The sequence below is a fragment of the Phyllobates terribilis genome, unplaced genomic scaffold (genome assembly GCF_046119375.1).
Source record: "Phyllobates terribilis strain yellow unplaced genomic scaffold, ASM4611937v1 Scaffold_769__1_contigs__length_694716, whole genome shotgun sequence".
NCBI classification, from domain to species: domain Eukaryota; kingdom Metazoa; phylum Chordata; class Amphibia; order Anura; family Dendrobatidae; genus Phyllobates; species Phyllobates terribilis.
In genome coordinates this window covers 459,312-480,114 of record NW_027363529.1, presented here as the reverse complement: position 1 = coordinate 480,114, position 20,803 = coordinate 459,312, and the positions used below count along the sequence as shown (strand labels likewise).

The 20,803-nt window shown below is 45.0% G+C and overlaps 16 non-coding genes across 16 annotated transcripts; all 16 read right to left on the bottom strand.

The window, feature by feature from the left end:
- Window positions 1-858: 858 nt before the first annotated feature.
- LOC141239322 (U2 spliceosomal RNA) lies at window positions 859-1,049 on the bottom strand. The gene has a single exon (XR_012304724.1). It is a non-coding gene; the product is annotated as a U2 spliceosomal RNA (small nuclear RNA).
- A 1,115-nt stretch (window positions 1,050-2,164) lies between these two features.
- LOC141239321 (U2 spliceosomal RNA) lies at window positions 2,165-2,355 on the bottom strand. The gene has a single exon (XR_012304723.1). It is a non-coding gene; the product is annotated as a U2 spliceosomal RNA (small nuclear RNA).
- A 1,118-nt stretch (window positions 2,356-3,473) lies between these two features.
- On the bottom strand, window positions 3,474-3,664 carry LOC141239320 (U2 spliceosomal RNA). The gene has a single exon (XR_012304722.1). It is a non-coding gene; the product is annotated as a U2 spliceosomal RNA (small nuclear RNA).
- A 1,115-nt stretch (window positions 3,665-4,779) lies between these two features.
- Window positions 4,780-4,970, bottom strand: LOC141239319 (U2 spliceosomal RNA). The gene has a single exon (XR_012304721.1). It is a non-coding gene; the product is annotated as a U2 spliceosomal RNA (small nuclear RNA).
- Window positions 4,971-6,088: 1,118 nt separating this feature from the next.
- On the bottom strand, window positions 6,089-6,279 carry LOC141239318 (U2 spliceosomal RNA). The gene has a single exon (XR_012304720.1). It is a non-coding gene; the product is annotated as a U2 spliceosomal RNA (small nuclear RNA).
- A 1,115-nt stretch (window positions 6,280-7,394) lies between these two features.
- On the bottom strand, window positions 7,395-7,585 carry LOC141239317 (U2 spliceosomal RNA). Its single transcript, XR_012304719.1, has one exon. It is a non-coding gene; the product is annotated as a U2 spliceosomal RNA (small nuclear RNA).
- Window positions 7,586-8,700: 1,115 nt separating this feature from the next.
- On the bottom strand, window positions 8,701-8,891 carry LOC141239316 (U2 spliceosomal RNA). Its single transcript, XR_012304718.1, has one exon. It is a non-coding gene; the product is annotated as a U2 spliceosomal RNA (small nuclear RNA).
- A 1,115-nt stretch (window positions 8,892-10,006) lies between these two features.
- Window positions 10,007-10,197, bottom strand: LOC141239315 (U2 spliceosomal RNA). Its single transcript, XR_012304717.1, has one exon. It is a non-coding gene; the product is annotated as a U2 spliceosomal RNA (small nuclear RNA).
- Window positions 10,198-11,315: 1,118 nt separating this feature from the next.
- LOC141239314 (U2 spliceosomal RNA) lies at window positions 11,316-11,506 on the bottom strand. Its single transcript, XR_012304716.1, has one exon. It is a non-coding gene; the product is annotated as a U2 spliceosomal RNA (small nuclear RNA).
- Window positions 11,507-12,621: 1,115 nt separating this feature from the next.
- On the bottom strand, window positions 12,622-12,812 carry LOC141239312 (U2 spliceosomal RNA). The gene has a single exon (XR_012304714.1). It is a non-coding gene; the product is annotated as a U2 spliceosomal RNA (small nuclear RNA).
- A 1,115-nt stretch (window positions 12,813-13,927) lies between these two features.
- On the bottom strand, window positions 13,928-14,118 carry LOC141239311 (U2 spliceosomal RNA). The gene has a single exon (XR_012304713.1). It is a non-coding gene; the product is annotated as a U2 spliceosomal RNA (small nuclear RNA).
- Window positions 14,119-15,233: 1,115 nt separating this feature from the next.
- LOC141239310 (U2 spliceosomal RNA) lies at window positions 15,234-15,424 on the bottom strand. The gene has a single exon (XR_012304712.1). It is a non-coding gene; the product is annotated as a U2 spliceosomal RNA (small nuclear RNA).
- A 1,115-nt stretch (window positions 15,425-16,539) lies between these two features.
- Window positions 16,540-16,730, bottom strand: LOC141239309 (U2 spliceosomal RNA). The gene has a single exon (XR_012304711.1). It is a non-coding gene; the product is annotated as a U2 spliceosomal RNA (small nuclear RNA).
- Window positions 16,731-17,845: 1,115 nt separating this feature from the next.
- Window positions 17,846-18,036, bottom strand: LOC141239308 (U2 spliceosomal RNA). The gene has a single exon (XR_012304710.1). It is a non-coding gene; the product is annotated as a U2 spliceosomal RNA (small nuclear RNA).
- A 1,115-nt stretch (window positions 18,037-19,151) lies between these two features.
- On the bottom strand, window positions 19,152-19,342 carry LOC141239306 (U2 spliceosomal RNA). Its single transcript, XR_012304708.1, has one exon. It is a non-coding gene; the product is annotated as a U2 spliceosomal RNA (small nuclear RNA).
- Window positions 19,343-20,457: 1,115 nt separating this feature from the next.
- LOC141239305 (U2 spliceosomal RNA) lies at window positions 20,458-20,648 on the bottom strand. Its single transcript, XR_012304707.1, has one exon. It is a non-coding gene; the product is annotated as a U2 spliceosomal RNA (small nuclear RNA).
- Between the last annotated feature and the right edge of the window lie 155 nt (window positions 20,649-20,803).

Here is a 20,803-nt window from a genome sequence, read left to right as displayed (position 1 = left end):
AAGGCGGGGGGTGGGGTGGAACGAGCAGCTGTCTACCCTTAGCAGGAGGGCTCCTGATTACATACCTCTCCTGCTGCTGCTGCTGGCTGTCCAGCAGCAGACTGAAGGTGGCTGCTGCTGTGCACAGGTATATAAAGGCTCAGAGCCTATTATGACACGCGCAGCCAGCGTTCCATTGCCACATTCCATCTACTGCAGGCAGGATACCTGGCTGGCTGAATGTCGCTGAGAAGCTCACAGAGACCGCCATAAGCAACAGTTTAACAGAATGCCACAGACTAATCAACCAAACTTTTTGGGTTGGGTTCTCTTTTATAGTCTGCAGGCATTAAATGAAAGAAGTCAGTGTTCCAGCAGAAGGAGACAACGTTTCAGAAAAGGCATTGTAGCAAACCAAAAAAGAAATTTTAAGCGCAGCAGTGTAACCAGCGCACATACCTGTTAGCTCGGGTGAGTTTAAAAGGCTGCTGTTGATAACAAGGGCATTTGCTAAATAGATGGTGTGTGTGCAACAATATACTGAAAGGTCAATTATATTGTGCAGCTTATCTCACCACCTGTAGTTATTTAGGTGAAAGCTCCAAAATGCTTGCCTAATATGTCTGTTTATCCAAAAGGAAGTAGAAAGGGAGAGCTAGAAAGATAGCATTGCATCACATTACATGGCAATGCAATGCACAGTTGCTGAAGTTGAACCAAAATGAGCTTGTAATCTGGCTTCTGCAACTTTGAACATGAAAAATCCAATGAGGAGAAGAAAAGCAGAGCCAAAGAGTCCATCCCAAAATCCGACAAACAAGCAAAATGAACAAAAAACATTGAATTCAATTCTTTCTGATTTTAGAAACTGCATTAAAGAAGGGGTGCACCGGTCCTGGAGATACTGCAATACCAGGTCAATGCGTGGAGTGGACAGAGCAAGCTCTTTTTCCATCTCCCTGTTCTAAAAATCCATTTAATATATGGTCCCCAGATAGGGGACGTATCAGATATTAAACTGATAAGAACAGATACTACACTTGATCTTAGCCAAAAGGCCGAGAAGCGATAACCAGAATTGGTTTCAAACTACGGAGCCACCCAAGGATCCTAAAAAGTCCATTTGTGGAGATGAGCTCCTGGACTCCCGTTAAGAAGACATGTTGTCAACCTCTAGATCCCTTACATGCCTGCACTTTTCGGCTTGCTGCTGCTGCAATCCACGCGTTTTAGATCTGCATAACTCCACCTCTTTAAACACAGCACCTTCACCCCCTGCTGTTCCCACCCGCCTCAACACCGTTGGAAGGGAGGAGAACCAATTAAGGCGGGGGGTGGGGTGGAACGAGCAGCTGTCTACCCTTAGCAGGAGGGCTCCTGATTACATACCTCTCCTGCTGCTGCTGCTGCTGGCTGTCCAGCAGCAGACTGAAGGTGGCTGCTGCTGTGCACAGGTATATAAAGGCTCAGAGCCTATTATGACACGCGCAGCCAGCGTTCCATTGCCACATTCCATCTACTGCAGGCAGGATACCTGGCTGGCTGAATGTCGCTGAGAAGCTCACAGAGACCGCCATAAGCAACAGTTTAACAGAATGCCACAGACTAATCAACCAAACTTTTTGGGTTGGGTTCTCTTTTATAGTCTGCAGGCATTAAATGAAAGAAGTCAGTGTTCCAGCAGAAGGAGACAACGTTTCAGAAAAGGCATTGTAGCAAACCAAAAAAGAAATTTTAAGCGCAGCAGTGTAACCAGCGCACATACCTGTTAGCTCGGGTGAGTTTAAAAGGCTGCTGTTGATAACAAGGGCATTTGCTAAATAGATGGTGTGTGTGCAACAATATACTGAAAGGTCAATTATATTGTGCAGCTTATCTCACCACCTGTAGTTATTTAGGTGAAAGCTCCAAAATGCTTGCCTAATATGTCTGTTTATCCAAAAGGAAGTAGAAAGGGAGAGCTAGAAAGATAGCATTGCATCACATTACATGGCAATGCAATGCACAGTTGCTGAAGTTGAACCAAAATGAGCTTGTAATCTGGCTTCTGCAACTTTGAACATGAAAAATCCAATGAGGAGAAGAAAAGCAGAGCCAAAGAGTCCATCCCAAAATCCGACAAACAAGCAAAATGAACAAAAAACATTGAATTCAATTCTTTCTGATTTTAGAAACTGCATTAAAGAAGGGGTGCACCGGTCCTGGAGATACTGCAATACCAGGTCAATGCGTGGAGTGGACAGAGCAAGCTCTTTTTCCATCTCCCTGTTCTAAAAATCCATTTAATATATGGTCCCCAGATAGGGGACGTATCAGATATTAAACTGATAAGAACAGATACTACACTTGATCTTAGCCAAAAGGCCGAGAAGCGATAACCAGAATTGGTTTCAAACTACGGAGCCACCCAAGGATCCTAAAAAGTCCATTTGTGGAGATGAGCTCCTGGACTCCCGTTAAGAAGACATGTTGTCAACCTCTAGATCCCTTACATGCCTGCACTTTTCGGCTTGCTGCTGCTGCAATCCACGCGTTTTAGATCTGCATAACTCCACCTCTTTAAACACAGCACCTTCACCCCCTGCTGTTCCCACCCGCCTCAACACCGTTGGAAGGGAGGAGAACCAATTAAGGCGGGGGGTGGGGTGGAACGAGCAGCTGTCTACCCTTAGCAGGAGGGCTCCTGATTACATACCTCTCCTGCTGCTGCTGCTGCTGCTGGCTGTCCAGCAGCAGACTGAAGGTGGCTGCTGCTGTGCACAGGTATATAAAGGCTCAGAGCCTATTATGACACGCGCAGCCAGCGTTCCATTGCCACATTCCATCTACTGCAGGCAGGATACCTGGCTGGCTGAATGTCGCTGAGAAGCTCACAGAGACCGCCATAAGCAACAGTTTAACAGAATGCCACAGACTAATCAACCAAACTTTTTGGGTTGGGTTCTCTTTTATAGTCTGCAGGCATTAAATGAAAGAAGTCAGTGTTCCAGCAGAAGGAGACAACGTTTCAGAAAAGGCATTGTAGCAAACCAAAAAAGAAATTTTAAGCGCAGCAGTGTAACCAGCGCACATACCTGTTAGCTCGGGTGAGTTTAAAAGGCTGCTGTTGATAACAAGGGCATTTGCTAAATAGATGGTGTGTGTGCAACAATATACTGAAAGGTCAATTATATTGTGCAGCTTATCTCACCACCTGTAGTTATTTAGGTGAAAGCTCCAAAATGCTTGCCTAATATGTCTGTTTATCCAAAAGGAAGTAGAAAGGGAGAGCTAGAAAGATAGCATTGCATCACATTACATGGCAATGCAATGCACAGTTGCTGAAGTTGAACCAAAATGAGCTTGTAATCTGGCTTCTGCAACTTTGAACATGAAAAATCCAATGAGGAGAAGAAAAGCAGAGCCAAAGAGTCCATCCCAAAATCCGACAAACAAGCAAAATGAACAAAAAACATTGAATTCAATTCTTTCTGATTTTAGAAACTGCATTAAAGAAGGGGTGCACCGGTCCTGGAGATACTGCAATACCAGGTCAATGCGTGGAGTGGACAGAGCAAGCTCTTTTTCCATCTCCCTGTTCTAAAAATCCATTTAATATATGGTCCCCAGATAGGGGACGTATCAGATATTAAACTGATAAGAACAGATACTACACTTGATCTTAGCCAAAAGGCCGAGAAGCGATAACCAGAATTGGTTTCAAACTACGGAGCCACCCAAGGATCCTAAAAAGTCCATTTGTGGAGATGAGCTCCTGGACTCCCGTTAAGAAGACATGTTGTCAACCTCTAGATCCCTTACATGCCTGCACTTTTCGGCTTGCTGCTGCTGCAATCCACGCGTTTTAGATCTGCATAACTCCACCTCTTTAAACACAGCACCTTCACCCCCTGCTGTTCCCACCCGCCTCAACACCGTTGGAAGGGAGGAGAACCAATTAAGGCGGGGGGTGGGGTGGAACGAGCAGCTGTCTACCCTTAGCAGGAGGGCTCCTGATTACATACCTCTCCTGCTGCTGCTGCTGCTGGCTGTCCAGCAGCAGACTGAAGGTGGCTGCTGCTGTGCACAGGTATATAAAGGCTCAGAGCCTATTATGACACGCGCAGCCAGCGTTCCATTGCCACATTCCATCTACTGCAGGCAGGATACCTGGCTGGCTGAATGTCGCTGAGAAGCTCACAGAGACCGCCATAAGCAACAGTTTAACAGAATGCCACAGACTAATCAACCAAACTTTTTGGGTTGGGTTCTCTTTTATAGTCTGCAGGCATTAAATGAAAGAAGTCAGTGTTCCAGCAGAAGGAGACAACGTTTCAGAAAAGGCATTGTAGCAAACCAAAAAAGAAATTTTAAGCGCAGCAGTGTAACCAGCGCACATACCTGTTAGCTCGGGTGAGTTTAAAAGGCTGCTGTTGATAACAAGGGCATTTGCTAAATAGATGGTGTGTGTGCAACAATATACTGAAAGGTCAATTATATTGTGCAGCTTATCTCACCACGTGTAGTTATTTAGGTGAAAGCTCCAAAATGCTTGCCTAATATGTCTGTTTATCCAAAAGGAAGTAGAAAGGGAGAGCTAGAAAGATAGCATTGCATCACATTACATGGCAATGCAATGCACAGTTGCTGAAGTTGAACCAAAATGAGCTTGTAATCTGGCTTCTGCAACTTTGAACATGAAAAATCCAATGAGGAGAAGAAAAGCAGAGCCAAAGAGTCCATCCCAAAATCCGACAAACAAGCAAAATGAACAAAAAACATTGAATTCAATTCTTTCTGATTTTAGAAACTGCATTAAAGAAGGGGTGCACCGGTCCTGGAGATACTGCAATACCAGGTCAATGCGTGGAGTGGACAGAGCAAGCTCTTTTTCCATCTCCCTGTTCTAAAAATCCATTTAATATATGGTCCCCAGATAGGGGACGTATCAGATATTAAACTGATAAGAACAGATACTACACTTGATCTTAGCCAAAAGGCCGAGAAGCGATAACCAGAATTGGTTTCAAACTACGGAGCCACCCAAGGATCCTAAAAAGTCCATTTGTGGAGATGAGCTCCTGGACTCCCGTTAAGAAGACATGTTGTCAACCTCTAGATCCCTTACATGCCTGCACTTTTCGGCTTTCTGCTGCTGCAATCCACGCGTTTTAGATCTGCATAACTCCACCTCTTTAAACACAGCACCTTCACCCCCTGCTGTTCCCACCCGCCTCAACACCGTTGGAAGGGAGGAGAACCAATTAAGGCGGGGGGTGGGGTGGAACGAGCAGCTGTCTACCCTTAGCAGGAGGGCTCCTGATTACATACCTCTCCTGCTGCTGCTGCTGCTGCTGGCTGTCCAGCAGCAGACTGAAGGTGGCTGCTGCTGTGCACAGGTATATAAAGGCTCAGAGCCTATTATGACACGCGCAGCCAGCGTTCCATTGCCACATTCCATCTACTGCAGGCAGGATACCTGGCTGGCTGAATGTCGCTGAGAAGCTCACAGAGACCGCCATAAGCAACAGTTTAACAGAATGCCACAGACTAATCAACCAAACTTTTTGGGTTGGGTTCTCTTTTATAGTCTGCAGGCATTAAATGAAAGAAGTCAGTGTTCCAGCAGAAGGAGACAACGTTTCAGAAAAGGCATTGTAGCAAACCAAAAAAGAAATTTTAAGCGCAGCAGTGTAACCAGCGCACATACCTGTTAGCTCGGGTGAGTTTAAAAGGCTGCTGTTGATAACAAGGGCATTTGCTAAATAGATGGTGTGTGTGCAACAATATACTGAAAGGTCAATTATATTGTGCAGCTTATCTCACCACCTGTAGTTATTTAGGTGAAAGCTCCAAAATGCTTGCCTAATATGTCTGTTTATCCAAAAGGAAGTAGAAAGGGAGAGCTAGAAAGATAGCATTGCATCACATTACATGGCAATGCAATGCACAGTTGCTGAAGTTGAACCAAAATGAGCTTGTAATCTGGCTTCTGCAACTTTGAACATGAAAAATCCAATGAGGAGAAGAAAAGCAGAGCCAAAGAGTCCATCCCAAAATCCGACAAACAAGCAAAATGAACAAAAAACATTGAATTCAATTCTTTCTGATTTTAGAAACTGCATTAAAGAAGGGGTGCACCGGTCCTGGAGATACTGCAATACCAGGTCAATGCGTGGAGTGGACAGAGCAAGCTCTTTTTCCATCTCCCTGTTCTAAAAATCCATTTAATATATGGTCCCCAGATAGGGGACGTATCAGATATTAAACTGATAAGAACAGATACTACACTTGATCTTAGCCAAAAGGCCGAGAAGCGATAACCAGAATTGGTTTCAAACTACGGAGCCACCCAAGGATCCTAAAAAGTCCATTTGTGGAGATGAGCTCCTGGACTCCCGTTAAGAAGACATGTTGTCAACCTCTAGATCCCTTACATGCCTGCACTTTTCGGCTTGCTGCTGCTGCAATCCACGCGTTTTAGATCTGCATAACTCCACCTCTTTAAACACAGCACCTTCACCCCCTGCTGTTCCCACCCGCCTCAACACCGTTGGAAGGGAGGAGAACCAATTAAGGCGGGGGGTGGGGTGGAACGAGCAGCTGTCTACCCTTAGCAGGAGGGCTCCTGATTACATACCTCTCCTGCTGCTGCTGCTGCTGGCTGTCCAGCAGCAGACTGAAGGTGGCTGCTGCTGTGCACAGGTATATAAAGGCTCAGAGCCTATTATGACACGCGCAGCCAGCGTTCCATTGCCACATTCCATCTACTGCAGGCAGGATACCTGGCTGGCTGAATGTCGCTGAGAAGCTCACAGAGACCGCCATAAGCAACAGTTTAACAGAATGCCACAGACTAATCAACCAAACTTTTTGGGTTGGGTTCTCTTTTATAGTCTGCAGGCATTAAATGAAAGAAGTCAGTGTTCCAGCAGAAGGAGACAACGTTTCAGAAAAGGCATTGTAGCAAACCAAAAAAGAAATTTTAAGCGCAGCAGTGTAACCAGCGCACATACCTGTTAGCTCGGGTGAGTTTAAAAGGCTGCTGTTGATAACAAGGGCATTTGCTAAATAGATGGTGTGTGTGCAACAATATACTGAAAGGTCAATTATATTGTGCAGCTTATCTCACCACCTGTAGTTATTTAGGTGAAAGCTCCAAAATGCTTGCCTAATATGTCTGTTTATCCAAAAGGAAGTAGAAAGGGAGAGCTAGAAAGATAGCATTGCATCACATTACATGGCAATGCAATGCACAGTTGCTGAAGTTGAACCAAAATGAGCTTGTAATCTGGCTTCTGCAACTTTGAACATGAAAAATCCAATGAGGAGAAGAAAAGCAGAGCCAAAGAGTCCATCCCAAAATCCGACAAACAAGCAAAATGAACAAAAAACATTGAATTCAATTCTTTCTGATTTTAGAAACTGCATTAAAGAAGGGGTGCACCGGTCCTGGAGATACTGCAATACCAGGTCAATGCGTGGAGTGGACAGAGCAAGCTCTTTTTCCATCTCCCTGTTCTAAAAATCCATTTAATATATGGTCCCCAGATAGGGGACGTATCAGATATTAAACTGATAAGAACAGATACTACACTTGATCTTAGCCAAAAGGCCGAGAAGCGATAACCAGAATTGGTTTCAAACTACGGAGCCACCCAAGGATCCTAAAAAGTCCATTTGTGGAGATGAGCTCCTGGACTCCCGTTAAGAAGACATGTTGTCAACCTCTAGATCCCTTACATGCCTGCACTTTTCGGCTTGCTGCTGCTGCAATCCACGCGTTTTAGATCTGCATAACTCCACCTCTTTAAACACAGCACCTTCACCCCCTGCTGTTCCCACCCGCCTCAACACCGTTGGAAGGGAGGAGAACCAATTAAGGCGGGGGGTGGGGTGGAACGAGCAGCTGTCTACCCTTAGCAGGAGGGCTCCTGATTACATACCTCTCCTGCTGCTGCTGCTGCTGGCTGTCCAGCAGCAGACTGAAGGTGGCTGCTGCTGTGCACAGGTATATAAAGGCTCAGAGCCTATTATGACACGGGCAGCCAGCGTTCCATTGCCACATTCCATCTACTGCAGGTAGGATACCTGGCTGGCTGAATGTCGCTGAGAAGCTCACAGAGACCGCCATAAGCAACAGTTTAACAGAATGCCACAGACTAATCAACCAAACTTTTTGGGTTGGGTTCTCTTTTATAGTCTGCAGGCATTAAATGAAAGAAGTCAGTGTTCCAGCAGAAGGAGACAACGTTTCAGAAAAGGCATTGTAGCAAACCAAAAAAGAAATTTTAAGTGCAGCAGTGTAACCAGCGCACATACCTGTTAGCTCGGGTGAGTTTAAAAGGCTGCTGTTGATAACAAGGGCATTTGCTAAATAGATGGTGTGTGTGCAACAATATACTGAAAGGTCAATTATATTGTGCAGCTTATCTCACCACCTGTAGTTATTTAGGTGAAAGCTCCAAAATGCTTGCCTAATATGTCTGTTTATCCAAAAGGAAGTAGAAAGGGAGAGCTAGAAAGATAGCATTGCATCACATTACATGGCAATGCAATGCACAGTTGCTGAAGTTGAACCAAAATGAGCTTGTAATCTGGCTTCTGCAACTTTGAACATGAAAAATCCAATGAGGAGAAGAAAAGCAGAGCCAAAGAGTCCATCCCAAAATCCGACAAACAAGCAAAATGAACAAAAAACATTGAATTCAATTCTTTCTGATTTTAGAAACTGCATTAAAGAAGGGGTGCACCGGTCCTGGAGATACTGCAATACCAGGTCAATGCGTGGAGTGGACAGAGCAAGCTCTTTTTCCATCTCCCTGTTCTAAAAATCCATTTAATATATGGTCCCCAGATAGGGGACGTATCAGATATTAAACTGATAAGAACAGATACTACACTTGATCTTAGCCAAAAGGCCGAGAAGCGATAACCAGAATTGGTTTCAAACTACGGAGCCACCCAAGGATCCTAAAAAGTCCATTTGTGGAGATGAGCTCCTGGACTCCCGTTAAGAAGACATGTTGTCAACCTCTAGATCCCTTACATGCCTGCACTTTTCGGCTTGCTGCTGCTGCAATCCACGCGTTTTAGATCTGCATAACTCCACCTCTTTAAACACAGCACCTTCACCCCCTGCTGTTCCCACCCGCCTCAACACCGTTGGAAGGGAGGAGAACCAATTAAGGCGGGGGGTGGGGTGGAACGAGCAGCTGTCTACCCTTAGCAGGAGGGCTCCTGATTACATACCTCTCCTGCTGCTGCTGCTGCTGGCTGTCCAGCAGCAGACTGAAGGTGGCTGCTGCTGTGCACAGGTATATAAAGGCTCAGAGCCTATTATGACACGCGCAGCCAGCGTTCCATTGCCACATTCCATCTACTGCAGGCAGGATACCTGGCTGGCTGAATGTCGCTGAGAAGCTCACAGAGACCGCCATAAGCAACAGTTTAACAGAATGCCACAGACTAATCAACCAAACTTTTTGGGTTGGGTTCTCTTTTATAGTCTGCAGGCATTAAATGAAAGAAGTCAGTGTTCCAGCAGAAGGAGACAACGTTTCAGAAAAGGCATTGTAGCAAACCAAAAAAGAAATTTTAAGCGCAGCAGTGTAACCAGCGCACATACCTGTTAGCTCGGGTGAGTTTAAAAGGCTGCTGTTGATAACAAGGGCATTTGCTAAATAGATGGTGTGTGTGCAACAATATACTGAAAGGTCAATTATATTGTGCAGCTTATCTCACCACCTGTAGTTATTTAGGTGAAAGCTCCAAAATGCTTGCCTAATATGTCTGTTTATCCAAAAGGAAGTAGAAAGGGAGAGCTAGAAAGATAGCATTGCATCACATTACATGGCAATGCAATGCACAGTTGCTGAAGTTGAACCAAAATGAGCTTGTAATCTGGCTTCTGCAACTTTGAACATGAAAAATCCAATGAGGAGAAGAAAAGCAGAGCCAAAGAGTCCATCCCAAAATCCGACAAACAAGCAAAATGAACAAAAAACATTGAATTCAATTCTTTCTGATTTTAGAAACTGCATTAAAGAAGGGGTGCACCGGTCCTGGAGATACTGCAATACCAGGTCAATGCGTGGAGTGGACAGAGCAAGCTCTTTTTCCATCTCCCTGTTCTAAAAATCCATTTAATATATGGTCCCCAGATAGGGGACGTATCAGATATTAAACTGATAAGAACAGATACTACACTTGATCTTAGCCAAAAGGCCGAGAAGCGATAACCAGAATTGGTTTCAAACTACGGAGCCACCCAAGGATCCTAAAAAGTCCATTTGTGGAGATGAGCTCCTGGACTCCCGTTAAGAAGACATGTTGTCAACCTCTAGATCCCTTACATGCCTGCACTTTTCGGCTTGCTGCTGCTGCAATCCACGCGTTTTAGATCTGCATAACTCCACCTCTTTAAACACAGCACCTTCACCCCCTGCTGTTCCCACCCGCCTCAACACCGTTGGAAGGGAGGAGAACCAATTAAGGCGGGGGGTGGGGTGGAACGAGCAGCTGTCTACCCTTAGCAGGAGGGCTCCTGATTACATACCTCTCCTGCTGCTGCTGCTGCTGCTGGCTGTCCAGCAGCAGACTGAAGGTGGCTGCTGCTGTGCACAGGTATATAAAGGCTCAGAGCCTATTATGACACGCGCAGCCAGCGTTCCATTGCCACATTCCATCTACTGCAGGCAGGATACCTGGCTGGCTGAATGTCGCTGAGAAGCTCACAGAGACCGCCATAAGCAACAGTTTAACAGAATGCCACAGACTAATCAACCAAACTTTTTGGGTTGGGTTCTCTTTTATAGTCTGCAGGCATTAAATGAAAGAAGTCAGTGTTCCAGCAGAAGGAGACAACGTTTCAGAAAAGGCATTGTAGCAAACCAAAAAAGAAATTTTAAGCGCAGCAGTGTAACCAGCGCACATACCTGTTAGCTCGGGTGAGTTTAAAAGGCTGCTGTTGATAACAAGGGCATTTGCTAAATAGATGGTGTGTGTGCAACAATATACTGAAAGGTCAATTATATTGTGCAGCTTATCTCACCACCTGTAGTTATTTAGGTGAAAGCTCCAAAATGCTTGCCTAATATGTCTGTTTATCCAAAAGGAAGTAGAAAGGGAGAGCTAGAAAGATAGCATTGCATCACATTACATGGCAATGCAATGCACAGTTGCTGAAGTTGAACCAAAATGAGCTTGTAATCTGGCTTCTGCAACTTTGAACATGAAAAATCCAATGAGGAGAAGAAAAGCAGAGCCAAAGAGTCCATCCCAAAATCCGACAAACAAGCAAAATGAACAAAAAACATTGAATTCAATTCTTTCTGATTTTAGAAACTGCATTAAAGAAGGGGTGCACCGGTCCTGGAGATACTGCAATACCAGGTCAATGCGTGGAGTGGACAGAGCAAGCTCTTTTTCCATCTCCCTGTTCTAAAAATCCATTTAATATATGGTCCCCAGATAGGGGACGTATCAGATATTAAACTGATAAGAACAGATACTACACTTGATCTTAGCCAAAAGGCCGAGAAGCGATAACCAGAATTGGTTTCAAACTACGGAGCCACCCAAGGATCCTAAAAAGTCCATTTGTGGAGATGAGCTCCTGGACTCCCGTTAAGAAGACATGTTGTCAACCTCTAGATCCCTTACATGCCTGCACTTTTCGGCTTGCTGCTGCTGCAATCCACGCGTTTTAGATCTGCATAACTCCACCTCTTTAAACACAGCACCTTCACCCCCTGCTGTTCCCACCCGCCTCAACACCGTTGGAAGGGAGGAGAACCAATTAAGGCGGGGGGTGGGGTGGAACGAGCAGCTGTCTACCCTTAGCAGGAGGGCTCCTGATTACATACCTCTCCTGCTGCTGCTGCTGCTGGCTGTCCAGCAGCAGACTGAAGGTGGCTGCTGCTGTGCACAGGTATATAAAGGCTCAGAGCCTATTATGACACGCGCAGCCAGCGTTCCATTGCCACATTCCATCTACTGCAGGCAGGATACCTGGCTGGCTGAATGTCGCTGAGAAGCTCACAGAGACCGCCATAAGCAACAGTTTAACAGAATGCCACAGACTAATCAACCAAACTTTTTGGGTTGGGTTCTCTTTTATAGTCTGCAGGCATTAAATGAAAGAAGTCAGTGTTCCAGCAGAAGGAGACAACGTTTCAGAAAAGGCATTGTAGCAAACCAAAAAAGAAATTTTAAGCGCAGCAGTGTAACCAGCGCACATACCTGTTAGCTCGGGTGAGTTTAAAAGGCTGCTGTTGATAACAAGGGCATTTGCTAAATAGATGGTGTGTGTGCAACAATATACTGAAAGGTCAATTATATTGTGCAGCTTATCTCACCACCTGTAGTTATTTAGGTGAAAGCTCCAAAATGCTTGCCTAATATGTCTGTTTATCCAAAAGGAAGTAGAAAGGGAGAGCTAGAAAGATAGCATTGCATCACATTACATGGCAATGCAATGCACAGTTGCTGAAGTTGAACCAAAATGAGCTTGTAATCTGGCTTCTGCAACTTTGAACATGAAAAATCCAATGAGGAGAAGAAAAGCAGAGCCAAAGAGTCCATCCCAAAATCCGACAAACAAGCAAAATGAACAAAAAACATTGAATTCAATTCTTTCTGATTTTAGAAACTGCATTAAAGAAGGGGTGCACCGGTCCTGGAGATACTGCAATACCAGGTCAATGCGTGGAGTGGACAGAGCAAGCTCTTTTTCCATCTCCCTGTTCTAAAAATCCATTTAATATATGGTCCCCAGATAGGGGACGTATCAGATATTAAACTGATAAGAACAGATACTACACTTGATCTTAGCCAAAAGGCCGAGAAGCGATAACCAGAATTGGTTTCAAACTACGGAGCCACCCAAGGATCCTAAAAAGTCCATTTGTGGAGATGAGCTCCTGGACTCCCGTTAAGAAGACATGTTGTCAACCTCTAGATCCCTTACATGCCTGCACTTTTCGGCTTTCTGCTGCTGCAATCCACGCGTTTTAGATCTGCATAACTCCACCTCTTTAAACACAGCACCTTCACCCCCTGCTGTTCCCACCCGCCTCAACACCGTTGGAAGGGAGGAGAACCAATTAAGGCGGGGGGTGGGGTGGAACGAGCAGCTGTCTACCCTTAGCAGGAGGGCTCCTGATTACATACCTCTCCTGCTGCTGCTGCTGCTGGCTGTCCAGCAGCAGACTGAAGGTGGCTGCTGCTGTGCACAGGTATATAAAGGCTCAGAGCCTATTATGACACGCGCAGCCAGCGTTCCATTGCCACATTCCATCTACTGCAGGCAGGATACCTGGCTGGCTGAATGTCGCTGAGAAGCTCACAGAGACCGCCATAAGCAACAGTTTAACAGAATGCCACAGACTAATCAACCAAACTTTTTGGGTTGGGTTCTCTTTTATAGTCTGCAGGCATTAAATGAAAGAAGTCAGTGTTCCAGCAGAAGGAGACAACGTTTCAGAAAAGGCATTGTAGCAAACCAAAAAAGAAATTTTAAGCGCAGCAGTGTAACCAGCGCACATACCTGTTAGCTCGGGTGAGTTTAAAAGGCTGCTGTTGATAACAAGGGCATTTGCTAAATAGATGGTGTGTGTGCAACAATATACTGAAAGGTCAATTATATTGTGCAGCTTATCTCACCACCTGTAGTTATTTAGGTGAAAGCTCCAAAATGCTTGCCTAATATGTCTGTTTATCCAAAAGGAAGTAGAAAGGGAGAGCTAGAAAGATAGCATTGCATCACATTACATGGCAATGCAATGCACAGTTGCTGAAGTTGAACCAAAATGAGCTTGTAATCTGGCTTCTGCAACTTTGAACATGAAAAATCCAATGAGGAGAAGAAAAGCAGAGCCAAAGAGTCCATCCCAAAATCCGACAAACAAGCAAAATGAACAAAAAACATTGAATTCAATTCTTTCTGATTTTAGAAACTGCATTAAAGAAGGGGTGCACCGGTCCTGGAGATACTGCAATACCAGGTCAATGCGTGGAGTGGACAGAGCAAGCTCTTTTTCCATCTCCCTGTTCTAAAAATCCATTTAATATATGGTCCCCAGATAGGGGACGTATCAGATATTAAACTGATAAGAACAGATACTACACTTGATCTTAGCCAAAAGGCCGAGAAGCGATAACCAGAATTGGTTTCAAACTACGGAGCCACCCAAGGATCCTAAAAAGTCCATTTGTGGAGATGAGCTCCTGGACTCCCGTTAAGAAGACATGTTGTCAACCTCTAGATCCCTTACATGCCTGCACTTTTCGGCTTGCTGCTGCTGCAATCCACGCGTTTTAGATCTGCATAACTCCACCTCTTTAAACACAGCACCTTCACCCCCTGCTGTTCCCACCCGCCTCAACACCGTTGGAAGGGAGGAGAACCAATTAAGGCGGGGGGTGGGGTGGAACGAGCAGCTGTCTACCCTTAGCAGGAGGGCTCCTGATTACATACCTCTCCTGCTGCTGCTGCTGCTGGCTGTCCAGCAGCAGACTGAAGGTGGCTGCTGCTGTGCACAGGTATATAAAGGCTCAGAGCCTATTATGACACGCGCAGCCAGCGTTCCATTGCCACATTCCATCTACTGCAGGCAGGATACCTGGCTGGCTGAATGTCGCTGAGAAGCTCACAGAGACCGCCATAAGCAACAGTTTAACAGAATGCCACAGACTAATCAACCAAACTTTTTGGGTTGGGTTCTCTTTTATAGTCTGCAGGCATTAAATGAAAGAAGTCAGTGTTCCAGCAGAAGGAGACAACGTTTCAGAAAAGGCATTGTAGCAAACCAAAAAAGAAATTTTAAGCGCAGCAGTGTAACCAGCGCACATACCTGTTAGCTCGGGTGAGTTTAAAAGGCTGCTGTTGATAACAAGGGCATTTGCTAAATAGATGGTGTGTGTGCAACAATATACTGAAAGGTCAATTATATTGTGCAGCTTATCTCACCACCTGTAGTTATTTAGGTGAAAGCTCCAAAATGCTTGCCTAATATGTCTGTTTATCCAAAAGGAAGTAGAAAGGGAGAGCTAGAAAGATAGCATTGCATCACATTACATGGCAATGCAATGCACAGTTGCTGAAGTTGAACCAAAATGAGCTTGTAATCTGGCTTCTGCAACTTTGAACATGAAAAATCCAATGAGGAGAAGAAAAGCAGAGCCAAAGAGTCCATCCCAAAATCCGACAAACAAGCAAAATGAACAAAAAACATTGAATTCAATTCTTTCTGATTTTAGAAACTGCATTAAAGAAGGGGTGCACCGGTCCTGGAGATACTGCAATACCAGGTCAATGCGTGGAGTGGACAGAGCAAGCTCTTTTTCCATCTCCCTGTTCTAAAAATCCATTTAATATATGGTCCCCAGATAGGGGACGTATCAGATATTAAACTGATAAGAACAGATACTACACTTGATCTTAGCCAAAAGGCCGAGAAGCGATAACCAGAATTGGTTTCAAACTACGGAGCCACCCAAGGATCCTAAAAAGTCCATTTGTGGAGATGAGCTCCTGGACTCCCGTTAAGAAGACATGTTGTCAACCTCTAGATCCCTTACATGCCTGCACTTTTCGGCTTGCTGCTGCTGCAATCCACGCGTTTTAGATCTGCATAACTCCACCTCTTTAAACACAGCTCCTTCACCCCCTGCTGTTCCCACCCGCCTCAACACCGTTGGAAGGGAGGAGAACCAATTAAGGCGGGGGGTGGGGTGGAACGAGCAGCTGTCTACCCTTAGCAGGAGGGCTCCTGATTACATACCTCTCCTGCTGCTGCTGCTGCTGGCTGTCCAGCAGCAGACTGAAGGTGGCTGCTGCTGTGCACAGGTATATAAAGACTCAGAGCCTATTATGACACGGGCAGCCAGCGTTCCATTGCCACATTCCATCTACTGCAGGTAGGATACCTGGCTGGCTGAATGTCGCTGAGAAGCTCACAGAGACCGCCATAAGCAACAGTTTAACAGAATGCCACAGACTAATCAACCAAACTTTTTGGGTTGGGTTCTCTTTTATAGTCTGCAGGCATTAAATGAAAGAAGTCAGTGTTCCAGCAGAAGGAGACAACGTTTCAGAAAAGGCATTGTAGCAAACCAAAAAAGAAATTTTAAGTGCAGCAGTGTAACCAGCGCACATACCTGTTAGCTCGGGTGAGTTTAAAAGGCTGCTGTTGATAACAAGGGCATTTGCTAAATAGATGGTGTGTGTGCAACAATATACTGAAAGGTCAATTATATTGTGCAGCTTATCTCACCACCTGTAGTTATTTAGGTGAAAGCTCCAAAATGCTTGCCTAATATGTCTGTTTATCCAAAAGGAAGTAGAAAGGGAGAGCTAGAAAGATAGCATTGCATCACATTACATGGCAATGCAATGCACAGTTGCTGAAGTTGAACCAAAATGAGCTTGTAATCTGGCTTCTGCAACTTTGAACATGAAAAATCCAATGAGGAGAAGAAAAGCAGAGCCAAAGAGTCCATCCCAAAATCCGACAAACAAGCAAAATGAACAAAAAACATTGAATTCAATTCTTTCTGATTTTAGAAACTGCATTAAAGAAGGGGTGCACCGGTCCTGGAGATACTGCAATACCAGGTCAATGCGTGGAGTGGACAGAGCAAGCTCTTTTTCCATCTCCCTGTTCTAAAAATCCATTTAATATATGGTCCCCAGATAGGGGACGTATCAGATATTAAACTGATAAGAACAGATACTACACTTGATCTTAGCCAAAAGGCCGAGAAGCGATAACCAGAATTGGTTTCAAACTACGGAGCCACCCAAGGATCCTAAAAAGTCCATTTGTGGAGATGAGCTCCTGGACTCCCGTTAAGAAGACATGTTGTCAACCTCTAGATCCCTTACATGCCTGCACTTTTCGGCTTGCTGCTGCTGCAATCCACGCGTTTTAGATCTGCATAACTCCACCTCTTTAAACACAGCACCTTCACCCCCTGCTGTTCCCACCCGCCTCAACACCGTTGGAAGGGAGGAGAACCAATTAAGGCGGGGGGTGGGGTGGAACGAGCAGCTGTCTACCCTTAGCAGGAGGGCTCCTGATTACATACCTCTCCTGCTGCTGCTGCTGCTGGCTGTCCAGCAGCAGACTGAAGGTGGCTGCTGCTGTGCACAGGTATATAAAGGCTCAGAGCCTATTATGACACGCGCAGCCAGCGTTCCATTGCCACATTCCATCTACTGCAGGCAGGATACCTGGCTGGCTGAATGTCGCTGAGAAGCTCACAGAGACCGCCATAAGCAACAGTTTAACAGAATGCCACAGACTAATCAACCAAACTTTTTGGGTTGGGTTCTCTTTTATAGTCTGCAGGCATTAAATGAAAGAAGTCAGTGTTCCAGCAGAAGGAGACAACGTTTCAGAAAAGGCATTGTAGCAAACCAAAAAAGAAATTTTAAGCGCAGCAGTGTAACCAGCGCACATACCTGTTAGCTCGGGTGAGTTTAAAAGGCTGCTGTTGATAACAAGGGCATTTGCTAAATAGATGGTGTGTGTGCAACAATATACTGAAAGGTCAATTATATTGTGCAGCTTATCTCACCACCTGTAGTTATTTAGGTGAAAGCTCCAAAATGCTTGCCTAATATGTCTGTTTATCCAAAAGGAAGTAGAAAGGGAGAGCTAGAAAGATAGCATTGCATCACATTACATGGCAATGCAATGCACAGTTGCTGAAGTTGAACCAAAATGAGCTTGTAATCTGGCTTCTGCAACTTTGAACATGAAAAATCCAATGAGGAGAAGAAAAGCAGAGCCAAAGAGTCCATCCCAAAATCCGACAAACAAGCAAAATGAACAAAAAACATTGAATTCAATTCTTTCTGATTTTAGAAACTGCATTAAAGAAGGGGTGCACCGGTCCTGGAGATACTGCAATACCAGGTCAATGCGTGGAGTGGACAGAGCAAGCTCTTTTTCCATCTCCCTGTTCTAAAAATCCATTTAATATATGGTCCCCAGATAGGGGACGTATCAGATATTAAACTGATAAGAACAGATACTACACTTGATCTTAGCCAAAAGGCCGAGAAGCGATAACCAGAATTGGTTTCAAACTACGGAGCCACCCAAGGATCCTAAAAAGTCCATTTGTGGAGATGAGCTCCTGGACTCCCGTTAAGAAGACATGTTGTCAACCTCTAGATCCCTTACATGCCTGCACTTTTCGGCTTGCTGCTGCTGCAATCCACGCGTTTTAGATCTGCATAACTCCACCTCTTTAAACACAGCACCTTCACCCCCTGCTGTTCCCACCCGCCTCAACACCGTTGGAAGGGAGGAGAACCAATTAAGGCGGGGGGTGGGGTGGAACGAGCAGCTGTCTACCCTTAGCAGGAGGGCTCCTGATTACATACCTCTCCTGCTGCTGCTGCTGCTGGCTGTCCAGCAGCAGACTGAAGGTGGCTGCTGCTGTGCACAGGTATATAAAGGCTCAGAGCCTATTATGACACGCGCAGCCAGCGTTCCATTGCCACATTCCATCTACTGCAGGCAGGATACCTGGCTGGCTGAATGTCGCTGAGAAGCTCACAGAGACCGCCATAAGCAACAGTTTAACAGAATGCCACAGACTAATCAACCAAACTTTTTGGGTTGGGTTCTCTTTTATAGTCTGCAGGCATTAAATGAAAGAAGTCAGTGTTCCAGCAGAAGGAGACAACGTTTCAGAAAAGGCATTGTAGCAAACCAAAAAAGAAATTTTAAGCGCAGCAGTGTAACCAGCGCACATACCTGTTAGCTCGGGTGAGTTTAAAAGGCTGCTGTTGATAACAAGGGCATTTGCTAAATAGATGGTGTGTGTGCAACAATATACTGAAAGGTCAATTATATTGTGCAGCTTATCTCACCACCTGTAGTTATTTAGGTGAAAGCTCCAAAATGCTTGCCTAATATGTCTGTTTATCCAAAAGGAAGTAGAAAGGGAGAGCTAGAAAGATAGCATTGCATCACATTACATGGCAATGCAATGCACAGTTGCTGAAGTTGAACCAAAATGAGCTTGTAATCTGGCTTCTGCAACTTTGAACATGAAAAATCCAATGAGGAGAAGAAAAGCAGAGCCAAAGAGTCCATCCCAAAATCCGACAAACAAGCAAAATGAACAAAAAACATTGAATTCAATTCTTTCTGATTTTAGAAACTGCATTAAAGAAGGGGTGCACCGGTCCTGGAGATACTGCAATACCAGGTCAATGCGTGGAGTGGACAGAGCAAGCTCTTTTTCCATCTCCCTGTTCTAAAAATCCATTTAATATATGGTCCCCAGATAGGGGACGTATCAGATATTAAACTGATAAGAACAGATACTACACTTGATCTTAGCCAAAAGGCCGAGAAGCGATAACCAGAATTGGTTTCAAACTACGGAGCCACCCAAGGATCCTAAAAAGTCCATTTGTGGAGATGAGCTCCTGGACTCCCGTTAAGAAGACATGTTGTCAACCTCTAGATCCCTTACATGCCTGCACTTTTCGGCTTGCTGCTGCTGCAATCCACGCGTTTTAGATCTGCATAACTCCACCTCTTTAAACACAGCACCTTCACCCCCTGCTGTTCCCACCCGCCTCAACACCGTTGGAAGGGAGGAGAACCAATTAAGGCGGGGGGTGGGGTGGAACGAGCAGCTGTCTACCCTTAGCAGGAGGGCTCCTGATTACATACCTCTCCTGCTGCTGCTGCTGCTGGCTGTCCAGCAGCAGACTGAAGGTGGCTGCTGCTGTGCACAGGTATATAAAGGCTCAGAGCCTATTATGACACGCGCAGCCAGCGTTCCATTGCCACATTCCATCTACTGCAGGCAGGATACCTGGCTGGCTGAATGTCGCTGAGAAGCTCACAGAGACCGCCATAAGCAACAGTTTAACAGAATGCCACAGACTAATCAACCAAACTTTTTGGGTTGGGTTCTCTTTTATAGTCTGCAGGCATTAAATGAAAGAAGTCAGTGTTCCAGCAGAAGGAGACAACGTTTCAGAAAAGGCATTGTAGCAAACCAAAAAAGAAATTTTAAGCGCAGCAGTGTAACCAGCGCACATACCTGTTAGCTCGGGTGAGTTTAAAAGGCTGCTGTTGATAACAAGGGCATTTGCTAAATAGATGGTGTGTGTGCAACAATATACTGAAAGGTCAATTATATTGTGCAGCTTATCTCACCACCTGTAGTTATTTAGGTGAAAGCTCCAAAATGCTTGCCTAATATGTCTGTTTATCCAAAAGGAAGTAGAAAGGGAGAGCTAGAAAGATAGCATTGCATCACATTACATGGCAATGCAATGCACAGTTGCTGAAGTTGAACCAAAATGAGCTTGTAATCTGGCTTCTGCAACTTTGAACATGAAAAATCCAATGAGGAGAAGAAAAGCAGAGCCAAAGAGTCCATCCCAAAATCCGACAAACAAGCAAAATGAACAAAAAACATTGAATTCAATTCTTTCTGATTTTAGAAACTGCATTAAAGAAGGGGTGCACCGGTCCTGGAGATACTGCAATACCAGGTCAATGCGTGGAGTGGACAGAGCAAGCTCTTTTTCCATCTCCCTGTTCTAAAAATCCATTTAATATATGGTCCCCAGATAGGGGACGTATCAGATATTAAACTGATAAGAACAGATACTACACTTGATCTTAGCCAAAAGGCCGAGAAGCGATAACCAGAATTGGTTTCAAACTACGGAGCCACCCAAGGATCCTAAAAAGTCCATTTGTGGAGATGAGCTCCTGGACTCCCGTTAAGAAGACATGTTGTCAACCTCTAGATCCCTTACATGCCTGCACTTTTCGGCTTGCTGCTGCTGCAATCCACG